We start from the raw sequence: 18,803 nt of genomic DNA, 5'->3' as shown, positions 1-18,803 counted from the left end.
ATGCAGAACAGAGGAAATTGGCCATGATGTCAAACAGATACCTTGGCCATGGCCAGAGAAGCAGGAGCAATTGTTATATTCTTTGAGATCTTCTTTGAGTTGCTCTTTAAAGAGTTGCAAGCTATTAAGATTTCTTATTCTTAAGGCAAGGAATTTCAACTAGCAGAAGCAATTGTTGAGAAAGTTTTTTCAGTACTGGCCAGGCTGAAAATGAGTCCTTAAAGAAATATGCTTTCATGGCCCGCGTGGTGTGTGTTGAAGTTTTTATTGCTAATCCTTTTTTATCAGTTGGCAGGAGTTGTCACTAAGTAGAATATATATACTAAATAGTTTAACAAGAGGTTTGTTTGTACTGTCACATGAAGCCAGATGCATTTTGTGGATAGTAAAGAAGTAGATGGATAAAGCATGTAATGTTCTAGATGGATAAAGCATGTGTCTTTCTCTCAACCATGTGGAACATATCTGCATTATATTATTACGCAAATAATACAGCATGTCTGGAAAGCAGTGGTACTGTCCAATAGGTGGTATTATTTGGATTTAGGGGCAAATAGATAAACAAATTAAATGAAAATTAGGCAGCATTAGGACATAAACAGATGGTGTCTATCAACTACTTAATTAATGAATTACATGATCATAATTTTCTAAATGCATAGTGTAGAAATCTGATAACTCCTTGTCATATCTCTGTTATGCCAACTAGCACCTATAAGATGTGCTTAGAAAAGCCCATGATTATATTAAATTAACTACCATCCCAGCCAGTTAAACATACATCAGGAAGGTAATATTAGCAGGGGAATTGCAACATCACTACACACCACAGACTTCACAGCTAATAATGCTAATTTGGTTTCACAAATTATAAACTTTATTCAGTGAATGGCAGCTATATCTAATAAGGTGGAATATGTGTAATAATCTCTTTAATTACTTTTCAGGCAGCCTTTAGTAACAATATGCAGAAAAAAATAGTTTATTACATTATGTCACACAGAAGATACTCTTTTAGAAGTAAGATACCATACAATGTGAATGCCAGAACTCTCAAACAATATATGCGATCTTTAGAATTTAATAACAAAGTGTGAATATGGATGTTGCACCAAAAAATGTTTATTGCTGGTGCCAAGCCTCCTATATCTTCAGCATGGGGAGTGAACACTGTTGTGACTGATATCTTCAATAACTCTGTCATCAGTGTACATTTCAGAACTGGGAATATTTTGAGACACAGCAATTTCCAACTTAGTTTTCATATTTTGTATTTGATTGTAGTATAGCATTTAAATTCGCACAGTTTTGAGGACAGCACATATGGACTTCAAATCTACAACAGGTACTAGCCTATGAGTGGACAGACTATCTCACACACACATACAGACACACACACACACACACACACACACACACACACACACGTAGTTCTTTGTACCTGTGACAGATAACTTAAATTTGGAAAGATAAACTTCATACGAGACACTTATAACCTTACAATTGTCTACACATTCCTTACCTTCTTAATAAACTTATAGAAAAAACAGTTTTTCATTTTTTTCATAAAATTTTCAGAAGTTAAAATTACACATGTATAGTATATCTTGTTTTCTTCTATTTACATCTGGATTAATAATTAACTTTAAGGAAAGGAAGATTGTCAGTAAGCATACTACCTATTGTTTTTGTGAACTATGTTTTATACATGGAGTTGCATAAAAAAGAAAATACTTGTCCTGTATCATATGCAATAGCTAACATACCACCACATGCACAGAGAAACTGCTGCATTTATATTCACTTGCTTTATATAAACTCAGCTGAAAATAATTAGTAATTATGGAATTATAATTCTCCATGTGCTATTTACTTATCTGGAGTTCCAATTACCATGCTCAACCTATTAATTATTTCAGCTGGATATATGACATAGTACAACCTCTGAAGGTTTGACAGAAGGCTGTTTAGATGTATCAAAAACATACAAGCACTGTTGTCATTAATATTTAACTTTGTTTTTTTTTTCCTTCATTTCTACTCATAATTTGCCAATAAATATATAACTTCAAAAAGCATTTCTACTGAAGCCCATGAACCTTCTCACTTGAAAGGGGATTTTATGTAAAATTCACCAAGATCAAGCAGATAAAGGACACACTTTAATGTTGAACAAAAAGTTTGACTAATAGAATTGTAATAACAATAGAGGTGAAATAGAATGTTAATTTCTCGAGATACACAGTTTCACTTCACATTTCCTTGAAATTTGCAAATTTGGAATGGAATTTACTGTTGTAGAAAATCATTCCAGCAATAAAGTCTGTGCAATAAGCATCTTAAACATTGTGCCAACTCTCTTAAAAAAAACTCTGCTTGAGTCAAGTGCATTCACTGCAGATGTTACTCAGCTCATACTCCCTGACAAAAGATGCCAATGCCTTAGCCATTAGGCCAGTCCAGCCTTAGTTGATATTTTTTTTATACTGTCAGAGGTATTAAAAAAGAGATCCTTTAAATAATCGTTTGGTTTCCAGAACGCAAGGAATGTGAGACATCACTTTGAAGGTTAAAGGTTAGTTATGCATAATGTCTGGAAAAACAAAACTTTCATTAGTGGTACTTGTGAGTGCAATCGTAGACAAGCAATTGGTATCAGACAAAATATTTTTCTGCAGTTTTGACTGGATGATATTACCAGTAGTGCTGGTGGTTAACAAATGTCAGTTGTGAGAGTAATCTAAATTATTATTCCAATATTTGTCCAAGAAGACCATCCTTATGAATCCTGCTTATTGTGTGTTATATGTTGAACCTGCTATGGTTTGTATTTTGGACTAATGCTGCACACCACAGAATGAGTGTACTTACATCTACTGTTTATTATGTTGTATATACATACAAAGTTTGGTTGTTAAATTACTTTCATGACATACTTGTCTTTGAAATTTTAAATAAAAATAATTAAAAAAATAAATGAATAAAATTTTAGACTTTGAATGATCACCTGGTGAACAATTTTGCAGTTAAAACTGTGACAGTTTTGAGCACAATCAAAAGGCAACTGCCATTACTACTGTTATAAACTGTATAAGTCTAAAATATCGGTGTATGTTGGGTTACTGAAAAATAAAAAACATAACAGCGAAACCGACAACCACTACAAGATTGAAAATGAATTCATCAAATGGCCATAACTGGCCAACAACCAGGAAGTAACATGATGCATAAGGTAAGTGAAGAGGAAACTTTATAAATTTGCCCTATTTCCCAGTGTAGTGTGATCTCAGAGTTGGTACATTATATATAGTTGGGGGGGGGTGCAGCCCACCACCTTTGTTGGTTGTGTTTGCGATGTTGGCTGACTGTGGCCATTCAACAACTGTTTATTTAATGATGTTCTTCTTCGGTAATTGTCGGTTTCACTGTCTTCCATTCAATATTTCACCTCCCTGTTATTTTACTTTTTAGTAGCTGAACATAGACCCCTAAAATATAGTGGGGGGTTCATAAAGGTAAGTATGAGGCATACCTGATGCATATACCCTTGTGGGAACAGTGTTGAATTCAAGGACAGCCCTAACACTGGGCCTTTGCAAGAAGATGTGCAACACTGTGCTGGGCTGTCTCCATGGCCATGCTGTATGCTAATGTAGCAGTCTGGGGGAGAGGCACATGCTAATTTCCCATGGGGTCCCTCTCTCAGAACCACCTCAAGGTGCCAAATGATTCACAAAATTGTCCGGCCATATAGATTTACATGGCTGCACTTACAGAGTTGCATATTCTTACAACACAGAAAGTAATTCACATCAGTGTATTTTAATAAAAGGCCATCTCTAACTACATTACTGGGCATTTCAGAAACTATTTTTTTTTCATAACCTGAGTCACAAGGTACATCTTGCTTTAACAGCAGTCTAAGAAGGATAGTTATCTCAGACATGTTAGGTGCAAAATTTGCATTATATTTAGAACTACTGTAATACATGTTTTTGTTGTGATCCTGACAATGCAGAACTGCTTTTACTCTTTCTCTACCAAGTATCAGTCATCTGATAGTTTGCAATCAAAACTTCATGTTGGAAACTCATGTGGCCGAAAATAAGTTTTCAAAGTTTCACAATGCCGAACTGGAATAATACGAAATCATAATAATGAAAGTAAAGCTTGATTTGTTATTATGAGTTTGGCTTTGGGAATGGAAATCACACTACTGTGAGGATCGAGGAATTTCCCCTTTTCCTCACTGTAGTACGGTTTCACAGCTGGTATATATAATTTGCAGGGGGTGGGGGATGCAAGGGGCTTGCCCCCCTGCCAAAACATAAAAGGGCATTCAGACTTTCGAAGAAACTGGAAGTCTGGTATATCGAATGTCATTCACCATGTTACTCACATTCGACATTTAGGCTAAATGTTTTTGTTTTTGGAATTTTATTTTGTTCTTTTGATAAATTATTTTGCCTTCGAAATGTTGATGGTAAACCATATAAAATGGCGCAGTGGTGCAGCAGTAGCATTATTGTCTTACAGCAAGAGGTTCTCCAGTTCAATTCTTGGCTGGGGTGTCTTCTGTGTGGAGTCTGTATGTCCTCCCTGCATTCATTTGGGTTTCCTCCCACATTACAAAGACATGTGTCTGGAGCATTTCTCCCTTGGCCTCTGCTGAAAATTGGCTTTGTTCCAAGTTGGACTTTTCTGGTTAACAAATGCTAAATAAAACATAGACATATCTTTTTTTATTACTATTTAATTAATTAATTTATTTATTTGTTACATTATCTTTTTTATTATTATTATTTTATTTATTTATTCATTTGGTACATTATCTTTTTTTCTTATTTAATTTATTTATTCATTTGTTAACAGTGAAAGTGGGCTGGGTCAAAAATCTTGTCACTGATGATCTGATCAAAATGAAAATAATTTCTTTAATGAATACAAGTGGCACTAATACGTAGTACAGATTTATTTGGTCATCTCTGATTTATATAATTCATATGATCTGTTGTTATAACTTTAGTGGAGAGTAACTTCAGCCGTGGAGTTGAGAAGCATTAATTTGTTTAGCTGAAAAGAAGACATATCTATCATATATGTACTATTATTTGAACTTCCCCAAAATTATCAAATTGTCAGGCACAATAAGTGTGAGTGTGATTAGGCAGGTCAGTCAGATGGGAAAGGAGCAGATTAAAGACACCAATTTGATCAATGAGTTTAATGAATGCAACACAGGTATGGTATGGGGTATTGAAGTACTGGGTGGGACTATATATGATGCTTCTTGAAATAACCCTACATACATGTTGTCAGTAGCACAGTGTTATCTATTAGACTGATGCCTGAAGTAGGATCATGAGGCAGAGAGAGAGAAACTGTCAGAGTGGGAATTAATTGAGAAGACCAGGGGAAAGTACTGGCCTGATAGTACAGATCTGAAACACAGCAAACTAAAGCTGCTTTATAAGCAAGTAGCTAGTTAGGGATCGGCAAGGCACCATGCTGTTTGGAAGCATAATAAAGTCCTACTGGACCTCTGGAAAAGTATGAGAACTAGAGAAAGGATAATATTTATCTGTCCCATTTAGAAAGAGTTTTGTGGAGAATTCCCATGTGGAGAGCTTGCATTATATATAGAAAATTGGGACAGGACAGAGAAAAGTCTTTATAAGTAGGATCCTTAATTCAAGTGGCAAGATCCTCTTTGTCCAGTGCTACATCATTTTTGTGTATTTTAAATCCCTGGTTTGAGCTAAATTTGGAGTTTCATAAATGCCCAAGTATGTAATGGCACACAAATTAAGAGTAAGTCTGTAGGACTGTAAGGACAGAAGGTGGAAAGGAAAAGTTAGAGGTAAGAGGTATAGACTTTTTTGGTTTACCTTTTTTGACAATCATTTAAGGTTGTCCAGCAAAGTGGAAGAGTTATGTCAGGTCTGTGGAGAAAAAAATAAGAGATCATCTTCATAGAGTGCAATTTCCCCTGAATTATGACCCTGGAAAACATGGGTAGATACACAGACCATTTCTATAATAAGTACCTCAGCCAGAGGCTCAAGGGATAAAGTAAATACTAAAGGGGCAATGGGACAACCTTGCATGAGTTTTTAGATATCCAAAGGTCATGATATGGATGCACCCATACAAACCACTACTGTAGAGCCTTGGTAAATGGATTTTATTGTGGACACAAAATTGAGTGGAGATAAAAAGGCCTCCAGCACTAGAAAGCGATAGGACAATGGACAATAGAAAGGGCTTTTTCAGTGTCTATAGATAGTAAAGCCTTTGGAGCAAGTGAACCATGAGTTTACTCTAGCCATTGAGCAACATGGACATTTTTATATCAGAGTGCCCTCCTTCTATTACAACTTGTTGAGGGTTAATAAGCTTGAGAAGCAGAGAAGCTAGGCACACTGCTTGTGTAGCCATATAGATTTTGCTCTCTATGTTTTGTAGGGAAATTGGTCTATAACTGTTGAGTTTCAAGACAGGGACTATAAAGGGCTTGCTTCCAAGAAGGTGAAGCATGGCATATTATGGATATTTCAGAGAATACCTGCCACAAAAGCTTTAAAGCTGATGGTGGTTAATGCTTGTATACGTCTGATGGTAGACTGTCTGGCCCTGGGGCTATATTAGTGTTTAGGTGCCTAATGGAAGCAAAAATATCCTCTTTTTGTGAATGGATTTTGTAAAGCCTTAACAGGACCTGAGAGTGAAGGAAGTGTTAGGATCACCTTACATAGTTTTTGAAGTAAGGGGGCATAGTCCTTATATACTGACTAAGGGGGGCAGAGTCTCTATATACTGACTAAGGGGGGTATAGTCCCTATATACTGACAAAGGGGGGCAGAGTCCCTATATACTGACTAAGGGGAGGCAGAGTCCCTATATACTGACTGATAATGATGATGGGTATGTCATGCATCTGGGGTCTGACAGATATCCTTTGAATTCCCTTTTCTTGTGTCTGATAGCAATGCTTCAAAAGGCATTATCTTTGCACTTCCCTTTTAGTCTACAAAAATGAGGGGAGACTTTATAATATTGAAGGTGAACTCTGTCTATTGCTATCTCTTTTTTGTGGTTCATAATATCCTGGATTTGGTTCCTGACATCTTTAACACATCTTGTGATTGATGAAGACCTGCAAGATAAATATTTAGAAGATTCATACATTCTGCTGGTACTCCTATAAAGATATCAGGTCTTTCTACCAAGCTTTCCATACCACACTGGAGCCCCTAGCCTAACATGTAGAAAATGTGCATAGATGTCCCATATCATGTGTGGGGGGAGATTCACTATTCTTATGAGCTGACATGCCTTCTTTAGCTAAGTTTACTAGTGTAGCTTGAAAAATCTAACTTTCTGGTATAATATGGAAATAAACTCCAACATTTAGGTGCCAGGATTGATTTAAAAAAGAACAGGTCAGGCATTATGATCAGAATAAGGGCATGCAATAGCAGTGAGCTCTGCAAAAGGACTGAGAAATCTCCTATCTGTATGGATATTCGGTTATAAGTGTCAACACAATGCAAGTCATTTTCAAAACACTTTTGTATTGACTGGTGGCAGCACCCAAATCTATCAAAGAGAAGTCTTTTATCCAAGTGTTGATCAATGTTGCCAACACCGAAAGGCAAGAAGCATTACAATTGGGTAGCATCACTGAGGAAGGTGAGTCAATCAAAGTCACCTACTAAAACAAGGGCTCCTTTAATTCTACCTTAGATGTATCTGAAAAGTGGCCTAGCATGCTTAGCTTCCAGAACAGGATGTAAATAAAGATTTACAATAGGAACAAAGTCATACCTTATCAGAAGCACTATCTCAGCTAACCTCCCTTCTCCCTCTGGTAAGGAGAAAGTTTCTAGAACACTAAACCAAGGTAAATTTAAGGTAAATTTTTCCTTGACAACAGTGTTATACCTCTCTTCTTCCTAGATTAGTGTGCAGATGATGATATGAAGTCATATCCCTAACCAGAGAGCTTAAAATGATCTAAATCACTGAAATTGTTTTCTTGAAGTGCCAGGAAATTGGGAACATGTAGACTTATCCATGTGTACATCCTCACTTGCTTAATGGTTAAATTAACTCCATTTAAGTTTACACTTATTTCATAGTAAGGAATATGATTTTCCTCAGGGATGAAACCATCAAGCAGATCAGACCATTGCACTAGTGTATTCTTAACTAAAAATACATAATCCCTTAGATTTATGCAAAAATAATAAGATGCAATCTAATTGAAATCTGTTGCAACTAGGTAGAAAAGAGACTGCCATTAAGAAGAGAAAATATTATCTGAGAATAACAGTTAAAACATTGATCAGTTCCATGATAAATAGCCATAATATAAGATGTGAATCAATGATAACTATATAGACAATATAATTTAGGCTTCCAAGATATGGGTAAACCAAGTAACCCTGGCTACCCAACTGTGTAAATGCTTACAGTAAATAGTAAAATAAACAGTAGTTATATGTCTAATGAGGTAAAAGTCCAAGAACCATGCAGAAAATTAACATGATTATATTTGTGGAAGAAAAGGAAAACTTGTTTATTGTAGTTGCTGCATTTTTAGCATGTGATAGCAGTATCAAGCAGGGACAATGGTTCTTGCAATCAGCTAAAAGAAAGGAAAGATATGTCACACCTTTACTCAAAATAGTGTGGCTATGGTCCAACTGAGAATCAGCTTATATGATCTCTAGAGAAAGATACTGTCCATGTCTTACTGAAGTTAGAAACAGCAAAACATCCAAGGAGTGACTATAGCAGTCAGGTTATATTCAAATCTGACGTTATGTCCACCAACTCCAGTGATTTCTTGGATCGTTTCAGCCCAGGTGAAGTCAAGAGTGACTCATTCTTGGAGTGAGTCCATTTGGCCAAATGGCCAACTAGTCCAAATGTTAATCACCAGCTTATCTCTTTGGAAAGAAGGTATATCCTCAATTAAAAGAAATATGTGCTCACTGTCTGAGAGGGTAACTCTAAGGAAAGTGGGATATAACAATGTTTTTTCTATTCCCTTTTCTTGTAGCAGCTTGATGAAGGGGAGACATTGCTTTCTCTTTGCTGGAACCGCCTTGGAGTGGTCATTATCAAATGCACTTTCATCTTCACTTATTGAATGCCGCTCTTCTCCCAGGTGGCCTCTTAGAACTTTTTCTTTTTACTGAGAGGATAATAATCCCACAATAACAGGCTGTAGGGGGGCATCTGAGGCTGGTGGTGAGGCTAATGATTTTTGTGCCCTTTCCAGTATTAGTTTAGGTAATAGATCCATACCTAAAGGGGTCCACTCTTGTAGGAATTGGATCATGTCCTTTTGAATGATGCCTTTTCTAGACCCATGTGTTACCTCATTCTATTCTCTTGGTCATCAATCCAATTTTTGCAGCCTTTGGCATTATTATTCACAATGTCTATTATGTAACCTGAATAACAGACTTCTGCCACATCTGTTTTGCATATAACTGAGTTTGTTGTTAGACCAGCTTGTGATGGGGTGACTAAAGCAGCTTGCATCTTAGGGAGATTACTTTCCAAATCCTTAGAGAAAATGACCACATCATCAAAACAGGCTGCCGAATGTCATGTGCATGGTCTAAATATGTTGTCTCTTTGGAGACCAAAGGTGATGATTCTGGTATGGAAAATATTATTTTCTGCTATACTTCTGGAACTAGTGGAATTTGCTAAAATGTTTTAGTTAGTTTTTCATGTTAAAAAGCAGAAAGCAGCCTGCAAATGGTTTATATTATCATCACAGCCACATGACTTCAAAAACAGTTACTCATAATTTAACATCATTTGCCGCAACTTCAAAACAGGTTGAAAACTATTAAACCCATTCGAACCTGGGCTTGAATCTGCTCTTAATTTATTAACACATGTAGTCTATATTCTCTGCTTCAACAACTATGTCCCGCCCCTCTTATTATCATGCAATCTTTGCAGAACTACAAATCTAAAACAATGAACTTGGGATGAATTTTAAATGCTTAAATAAGGCATTGGTTTCAACACTTTTATGTCTAACATATGATCTCATATTCTCTCTTTTGCAGCTTTAGACTTGCCAATATAAAATTCTGAACATTGTCTTCTTTTGGCTAAATATACTATCCCCCCGATTCATGAAGCCTGCGCCAGGCGCAGGCGTAGCGTATGCGGGATAATGCCAAATATGTCCGCGAGCGATTCAGGTACGAACCAACTCCACGTGCACTACTGGCATATGCCAGATCTATGCAGCCCTCGGCATAGGTATGCAAATCATCCCATGTGCAGTGTCGCACCATGCTAATGAAGGCATACAGCAATTCACGAAGTGGTGCAGGCGTAGCGCAAGCCCATGGAAATGTAAACCAAAAAACTTGGTTTACATTTTCCCAAACAGAACATCGGAGTTATGGAAGCGGACCAGATTCATGTATTACAAAGTTAACATATGCCAATAGCGAAATACACAGCCAATGGCACAAGAAAAGATGTACAACACCTAAAAAACAACATTTAATGTCATGTCCACAGTAACGCACAGTACAACCGCAGGGCATGTGTGCGCAAACAGGAATGCAAAGGAAATATATACAAATGTCATAAAATCACAATGTAAGACAAATCAGGATTGCACCATAATACGCAATGGTAGGCATGGCACACCACAACCAAGGAGCAAGGGTTTCCAAGGGCCCACGACAGTGTTCGGTGCTGTAACTATGATTTAGTAGTCAATGCCATGCAAATGAGGCAGGTAATACTGAATCGCAAACATCCCACTGGATTAAGGATGTACCTGATGGCGCAGCGCTATAACACCGAGGAGTGTATCAGAGGTGATACATGACATCAGCAGAGGGGTGTGCAACCGTATCAGTAAGCACATTGGAGCAATGCAAATCTGGCCTGGCCATTGCTAAGCAAAGCTGCAGGATAGGGGTGGGGAGGAAGGTATAGAACCGTTTAGCTGAGAGCACACATGGTGCCTGAAAGCGCATGTGTACGGGGATGAAATTGTGCCCGAAACCCGGTAAGCGGATGCACGTGCCGTGAACAATAGCACAAACAGGAAGGTCAGGGGAAGAAAAGAAGGAAATGCCGAAGCAGGGTAATTGGCGTACTAATGAGCAATTAACACCAATCAACTCATGGCGGCCAATTGACGGCAGTAGACAAGCCTGCATGCAGAAACCTGCAAAACAGAATAGGGGAGGCATAGGATTGCAAAGAAAGGAGGGGAGGACTTGGAATGCAAAGACAGGAGAACTGTCATAACAGAGCAAAGCAAACTCACAGTAGACCGGCAATAGCACACATTACGCAAGATAAGCCAGGTCTAGGAAAGTACAAATTAAAGCAGGCAGCTGGATGCATGCCAGCAAATGGTAGGTGTAACGTGCACAAATGTAAATGGAAGGGCAGGAGGTAATTCACGGCATCCAAATGTAATGCAACACCAAAGGCAGCACAATAGTGGTTCCGTTAATAAAACACAAAGGATACCCTGTAGCCATGATTGTACATACACACCCTATGACATCATCAGTGTTCACAGCAAAAGAGTATAAAGTGTGAAAGCACCCAACACACACCTGTGTATTCCCAAACACTGCACCATAGGTGTAAACAGATGGGGAACTTTTAAAATGTACATGTTGGGAGCTGCCATAGCTGTGATTCATCAGCATGTGTTACAGACTGACGGTGTTGTGGAGGATGATGCCAACAACCACTGCAGGCCTCAGAGGATGAGAAGAGTGTTCAGACCAAGGGTAACCTACCAGGGGCTACATGATCTGGAGATAGTAGAGCATTACAGGGTGGACAGGGACATCTTACAGCAAATAGTAGAGTTGTGCCGGCCATGCCTGAGAACCAGAAACAACAGAGGGGAACCCATCCCAGTGGACACGAAGGTATGTGTAAGCTTGCGAATACTAGCCACAGGTACCTTTCAAAGGACAACTGGAGATATAATGGGGATCTCACAGGCATCGGCATCCAGGGTACTACACCAGTTCCTGGATGCCATGTTACCACATGCCAATGAGCATATATACTTCTCCCGAACTCAGGAGGAGTTGGCCAGCAACATGCGTCACTTCCACCGTGTGGCAAACTACCCGGAGGTACTGGGTGCGATAGACTGCACACACATACAAATCAAGTCACCACCCGGTGAGTATGGTAGGCGCTACATAAACCACAAGGGATTCCATTGCATCAACTGCCAGGTCGTGTGCAATGCCCAGGGCATTATCATGGATGTGTGTGCTGGCAGCCCTGGAAGCTACCATGACTCCCATATCTGGCATGCCTTACAGCTGTATCAGGTATTTGTCAGGGGGGACATCCCACAAGGCCACCTTGTGGGGGATGCTGGCTATGCACTGGAGTCGTGGATGATGACCCCCATCAGAAATGCACACACACACCAATGCAAGAAAGCCATAACGTGGCACATGCACAAACCAGAATCATCATAGAGCGTGTGTTCGGGATGCTGAAATCACGGTTCCGGTGCTTGGACACATCTGGTGGAGCCTTGCAGTACTCTCCAGGCATGTGTGCCCATATCTTCATAGTATGTGCCATGCTGCATAATATGATCCTGCGGAAACAGCTGCAGCAGGGTCAAAATGGGGGAGGGCCTCACAGCCCACTGCAATTGCTAAAGCCAACACAGGCACAGAGGGATCCAGACCATGGACACACTGTACCAGCTCCAGTAGGCAGACGGAGGCATGCCCAAAATGCCTATGCCTTGGCAAAGAGGGAACGTATAGCACATACCTTGACAGTTTAGGCTCCCATGGACTGACACCCCTCCCCACCTGTACACACTGTAACATGGATGGCACACAAACACGAATACCTGTAAATTGTGATGTATAGGTGGCCCACTGTGGAATCCTACATAGGCAGCCCTCAAACACTGTACACACAACAGCCATTGGAACACAGAAATGTCAACACATGAACAGTAGATGCACCTATCAGCATCTGTCAGTGCTGTGTGTATAGGTTCTCAGGTACATCGGTAGGTACACGCCCGATTGTCAGAGGCAAAACACCAAACAGGGTAAACAGTGACTCCTGTCGCCACAACATCAAGTAAGCAACTGCCGCTTACTGGAGCAGAGGCAATTGCGGGAGCACATGTGTGTAAGCACTGTCCTACACACACTCATCATGGATTCCCCGCTGCATTACGGAGGGGCTCCACAAAATGTAATCATGGATGTTGTGTCAAGGCAGGGGATGTACCCATGACAGGCATTTGTCACCCCAGCATGCTGCATCCATGGTCGTATGAAGGTGTAGCACATTATCAGGTGTAGCTAATTGTGATATACATACCCATTGCCGGAGTACAGCCAGTAAACATCACATGGACATACCATTAACTGGACTCATCAATTTGTAAACTAACGGAGTTATCCATGTGAGTGTAGCATGGAGCAACTGCTGTAGTGTACTGCACATACAAAATGACATAATACGTGTACAACCCCCAGATGTCCAAGTGGTACATGCAGTGACTGTTGTGCATGTTCCCGGTACCATGTCCCGCAAGGGATGTAACATAATCCCGATGCATGGGTAATGCATTCCAGATGCAGGTCATCAGAATATCTGTAGCACACGTTAGTGGGAATAAGCATTGCCCACAGCTGGTAAGCAATGTTTAAATACGACTATACGGATATGCGCGAAACAGGGCTAAGCATCACCGACCACTGCACAGATCACGGTCAATGATGTACAGAACAGGTGAAACCAGCATTAGTCACCCCTGAACAAATAGCGCCTGCTCTGAAGGGTAAAACGACCACTGCCAGGAGTGGAACAGGCATTCATGTATACAATCACCCAACACTATTGCTAGGCAAGATGTACGTACGGTAGAGTTGCCACAGTTCAAATGACCAATGTGGGACATATGCCAGATGTCTGCAGGACGACACATACACCCAGCCGGTACAAAAACCAGAACATCATTGTTTTGCATAGATAAAAAGCTTATTCTAGTAATGGTCACAGGTACGTGTTCCGTGTCCTGTAACATGTAGGTGGGTCAGATACAGAATAAGTGTTTTATGCAACTATGACATAAACTATGGGGAATATGTTTGTCCCAAAGTCGCAGGACATTTGCTATGTTCACAAATATTTTGCAGGACACAACTGCACAAAGAGGGACTATCCCTCGCAAAGTGGGATGGGAGGTAATCTTAACCTATGGCAGGTGTGTAATGTGACAGGTACAGACACAAATGTGCAGAGTCCAGGAAACACAGTATACACTGACAAACACACAATGAAAGGTGTAGCATGCCTGTCACCACCCCTGTCCGAGATATGTATATATATATATATATATATATATATATATATATATATATATCTACACATATATAATACAGATAGAAAGGGCGATAGTGTGATATATGTCGATATATAAGGGGTCACTGACATCTGCAAATATATAGATAGGTCAACGACATTCAAAACACCTTTGAGGTATAAATGAATAGGATACCGCCAACTATGGAACATTTCACACATCGACACGTGTAACCAGGAGGCTGAAAGCCAGAAAGAACACAGTACTGGAACAGTAGAACCGCAGGCAATATGATGATAGTAAGGACATGTAGTCACCGCTGCAGGCAGTGCAGTCCATGTAGGTACCGTGTACAACTGTGGTTGTGAGTGATGTAGCCTGTGTATGTGTGTGTTGAGGGTGCCATGTGTGTTCCCGTGTGACTGTAAAGTGTGTGTGTGTGTGTGTGTGTGTGTGTGTGTGTGTGTGTGTGTGTGTGTGTGTGTGTGTGTGTGTCTGTGTGTGTGTGTGTCTGCATCGTGTGTCTGTAGGTGGCAACTCGGAGGTAGATGATTATGGCAGGTGCAGGTATAGCTAGCCGTAGGCATGTGGTAAACACCTGTCCCACATTGGGAGGGATAGCCCCCCCCGGGCAGGTGTGTGTCCTGACATGAAACATTACAAAGGGCAACTCTTCGAGAGTTTAGGACATTAGTATGTCCCAAATATTATGCAATATTTGCAGGAAATACTCATGTCTGTATGTAAGAAATGGAAATGTTACATGAGAACCGATAAGTAATTAAGGTCCAAGAACAATTGGTATGTAATGAGGATAAAAGTATGTGCTATCCTGTGTACTGACCGTGGCCATATGTCAGCCTGTAAACACCACTGTGTGACCCACAAGTGTCCAACTATGGCCATATGAAAAGGTGGCAAGCCATGTCACAGAGGGACTGACACCAACACCACTGCAATGACTGCAAATATCTGGGACAGACATACACGGGATAGCGGTCATTTACAAATATCCCTGCACATATCGCCGTACATCCGGAGGTATGGAAGTATCATCCTCACCTGCATATCATATAGAAACCAATTAACAATGGCCCAAAGTAAATTCCCATAAAAGAAGTCTATTAAGTGATAGCACTGTAATTAGGGAAGGGGCCCACACACATATATATGGACTACGTAGAAATGCAAGCCCCACAAAACCGTATATTCTAAGTACACCCGCCTACATCCCCCACACTGGAAACAATAGCAATACAGACCATAACCACAACCCAAACATCTAGTTAGTCAATTACATCTGCTGAACAGTTAACATACCTTGTGAGAGACACATTTAAAGGCGCCATGCAAAGTTGTATCCGTTATATAACGGAACAAACGGCGATGTTACAGGTGTTTGCAATAGTCCGTTATCAGATGGGTGGGATGACAGGTACAGTCACAGGTAGAACCACATACTCAAGCCATCACACACAATCCACGGGGGACATGACTCCAAAATAGACTTGGCTTTACACATAGCAGTTGCAATTACACACAACAAAACACAATACAGGCCATCACCCCGAAGGCAGGGCAAATGGCCAATGCCCAAGTGGAGAATTCAGTTATACCCCACTGTTGCCACGTAATTGGCGAATGGAGTAGCTGCGCAGCTGAAGTGCACGTAATTAGTCACACCGGACCACCAATTGGCGGCAGTAAACCACATGTTGCAGGTATAGACGTATATAAGGATGACTTGCCAGATATGCAAACTGTACGCTCATACTGTAAAACAGTTTAAAGAGTGATACAGAAGAGTGAGATAGAGATGAAAAAATGGAACAATATCAAGGTATGTAAAACACTAACTGTATGTATAATATGTTCTGTATTAAGTTATGTCAGTGTATGCATAGCCTGGTTTGCAGTAATTAAAAGTGTCCGCCATGCATAAAGTGGGGAATGGTATTTATGTAGTGATGTTTTGCTGATCGTACTAATGCTTGTAGAACTTGTGCATCCAGCAGTGGGCCACAAGGTAAACAGCATAGACACCACAAGGGATGCAACATGATGGCTTTAAACAGAACAATGTCATACGACCCGCCGTCAGTGGCAGGGTATGTCCAATAAGTACGTGCCATAGCAGGGGATAGTATATGTGGATATACTGTAACAGTACGCATGTGTATGGGCATATAACATCAATGACATGTCTAAGGTGGTCCCTCTGTACAAGTATGCTTTGAATTATGGGATACCATGTAAAACATGTGTAATGTATAGTACAGTAGATTGATATGTCAGATATGCTACACAGGAGAACAGGCATATGATGCATAACAAAGGTATCGTATAGTGATGTGAGTAGTATGTAATTAATTTATGTATAAACAGTTATGATGAAATAAATAATGTAATCCACTCTGTGCATTTGCAAAGGACGCAAACATTAGTCCCATACTAGCATAGCAGAAGAGATGTGACAGACAAACATGAACATGATTGGCATGTACAATAACAGGATACATATGGCCTGTAGTCATGGGACATTGTAATAGCATGACAGCTAATCTAACTGGAAGGGCTATTCCAGTAACTATGCACAAAGGACATGTAATAGCTCCACAGGTTCATAGTGGGGTAGCATGCAGTCTGGCAAGTCTATGTGTAATAACAACTACAGTGTGCACACCAGTGGCACCTCTCTAGGGTAGTGTCCTGTGAACAGAAGATCCATGTGTAACCTGCATCTCTGCACAGTACAGCCACTGCAGTGATCCCTGGCGTACATGTGTCCACCATCCACCAAGCGAGGTATCATATGAACACTGCTACTGACTGTCCATGCGTGATGTACATAGGAATCTTGTCCCAAAGCATGGTGAGTGTCCGGTCTGGAAATGCAACCCCCAAGCACATGCCACACACTGTCGTGTGTGTGCACATATCCATGAGCATCATGCTCATAGTGGCTATTGTTTATGTCGTGTATGCGGAGTATATCCATTAACATATTTGCAGACATGGGCCCTATCTTTGCAGCAGAGGTCACCCCTGAGTATGTAGTCCGCAAATGTGTACAGACGTGGTGTTTGTACATAAGCTGCAAACTTTAACTGTCGTAGCTCAATAAACGTCATGGCATTTTAATGTTGAGTTATGTAAAGCTGTTGTGTAAGGTACACCCTAAGTGGGGTGTTGTACCCATGGATGTGTGTATAATTCCGGTGTTCAGAGGTACAATGGGTGCCTATGTACCAGCTACACACCCAGTACAGACATGTGTGGACACGTAGAAGAATTTCCATGCCACAGTGGCAATGTGGTAATCACAGGAGTGTGTGCGACATACATGTGTTTTACAAACACGTACAATGCAACATGTATGTAGGGGACTGACACCTGTGTGATAACCAGTGGGTGGATGGTGTACTGCAAAGGTGATGTTCATACCAAGTGTCATGCAGGTTGAGGCCATGATGTTCATATCGTTATCCATCATAGTGACACCCGTATGGATGGGGTCTGTATCAGCTGGTGGAGCAACAATGGTGCTGGGTATGCAGTGGTCTGTAAAGCTAGGCAGGGAAGTCCCCTCAGTGGTAGCCTGTACCTCAGGAAAGCATATACCGAACATGAGGGCCCCATGACTGAGGACGATGGTATGCCAAGTGTAACTGGAATGCAGTATGTGATATGGTATGCCACCCTCAGTGTGTGTGTCCCGTCCATTAGCCACTTTGCATAACATCCTGAGACATATGTTGTGATGTGCAGGTGGATGTGTATGTTGTCAATACCAGAATGGAGAACGGTGCTGAAAGGCAGCGAGAGGACAAGGTAGGCTGTGTGGACCCCCGTGTCATCATCAACTACTCTGGTAAATGTATGAAAGGTGTTCAACAGGTGTACGAGGCATGCTGTGGCCCCAACAAGACCAACCCAGCTGGCATCAAAGGACTGAAGCACAACAAAGACTCAGCGAAGGATGTCCATGATGATGTGCCCTATAGCCATGCATAACAGTCCAGTGAGGAGTGTAGGGCAATAGTCCCAGTCATGCATTGTGACGCCACCTGTGTGGAGTGTAACTGTCACTGTGTGCCAGTCAGGGGCCACAATGTCTGGTACAAGGCTATTACTGAATATGGTGTCCCAGTGGGGAGACATGCCGTTCAGAGGTCTGTGGGCATCACAGCCTGGGATTTTGTAGGGTGACAAGGGGCCAGTGTCCTAGGACATACAGAGTACAGGTCAGTACTGTGTAGGTGTTACCGAAGGTACACCGCAATGTTCCTGCAAGGAATGTGGCCCCATAGGGAGTGAGAGGGTGTAATGTTAGCATTGAAGCCATCAGACAGCATGTTGCCAACATCACCTGTTACTGTCATGTTCCAGAGTGACAGTTGTATATGTGAGCACATGTGGGTAT

Source organism: Protopterus annectens, chromosome 1.part0, assembly GCF_019279795.1.
Source record: "Protopterus annectens isolate FY-2018-M chromosome 1.part0, PAN1.0, whole genome shotgun sequence".
Classification (NCBI taxonomy): Eukaryota; Metazoa; Chordata; order Ceratodontiformes; family Protopteridae; genus Protopterus; species Protopterus annectens.
This window is presented reverse-complemented; position numbering follows the sequence as displayed.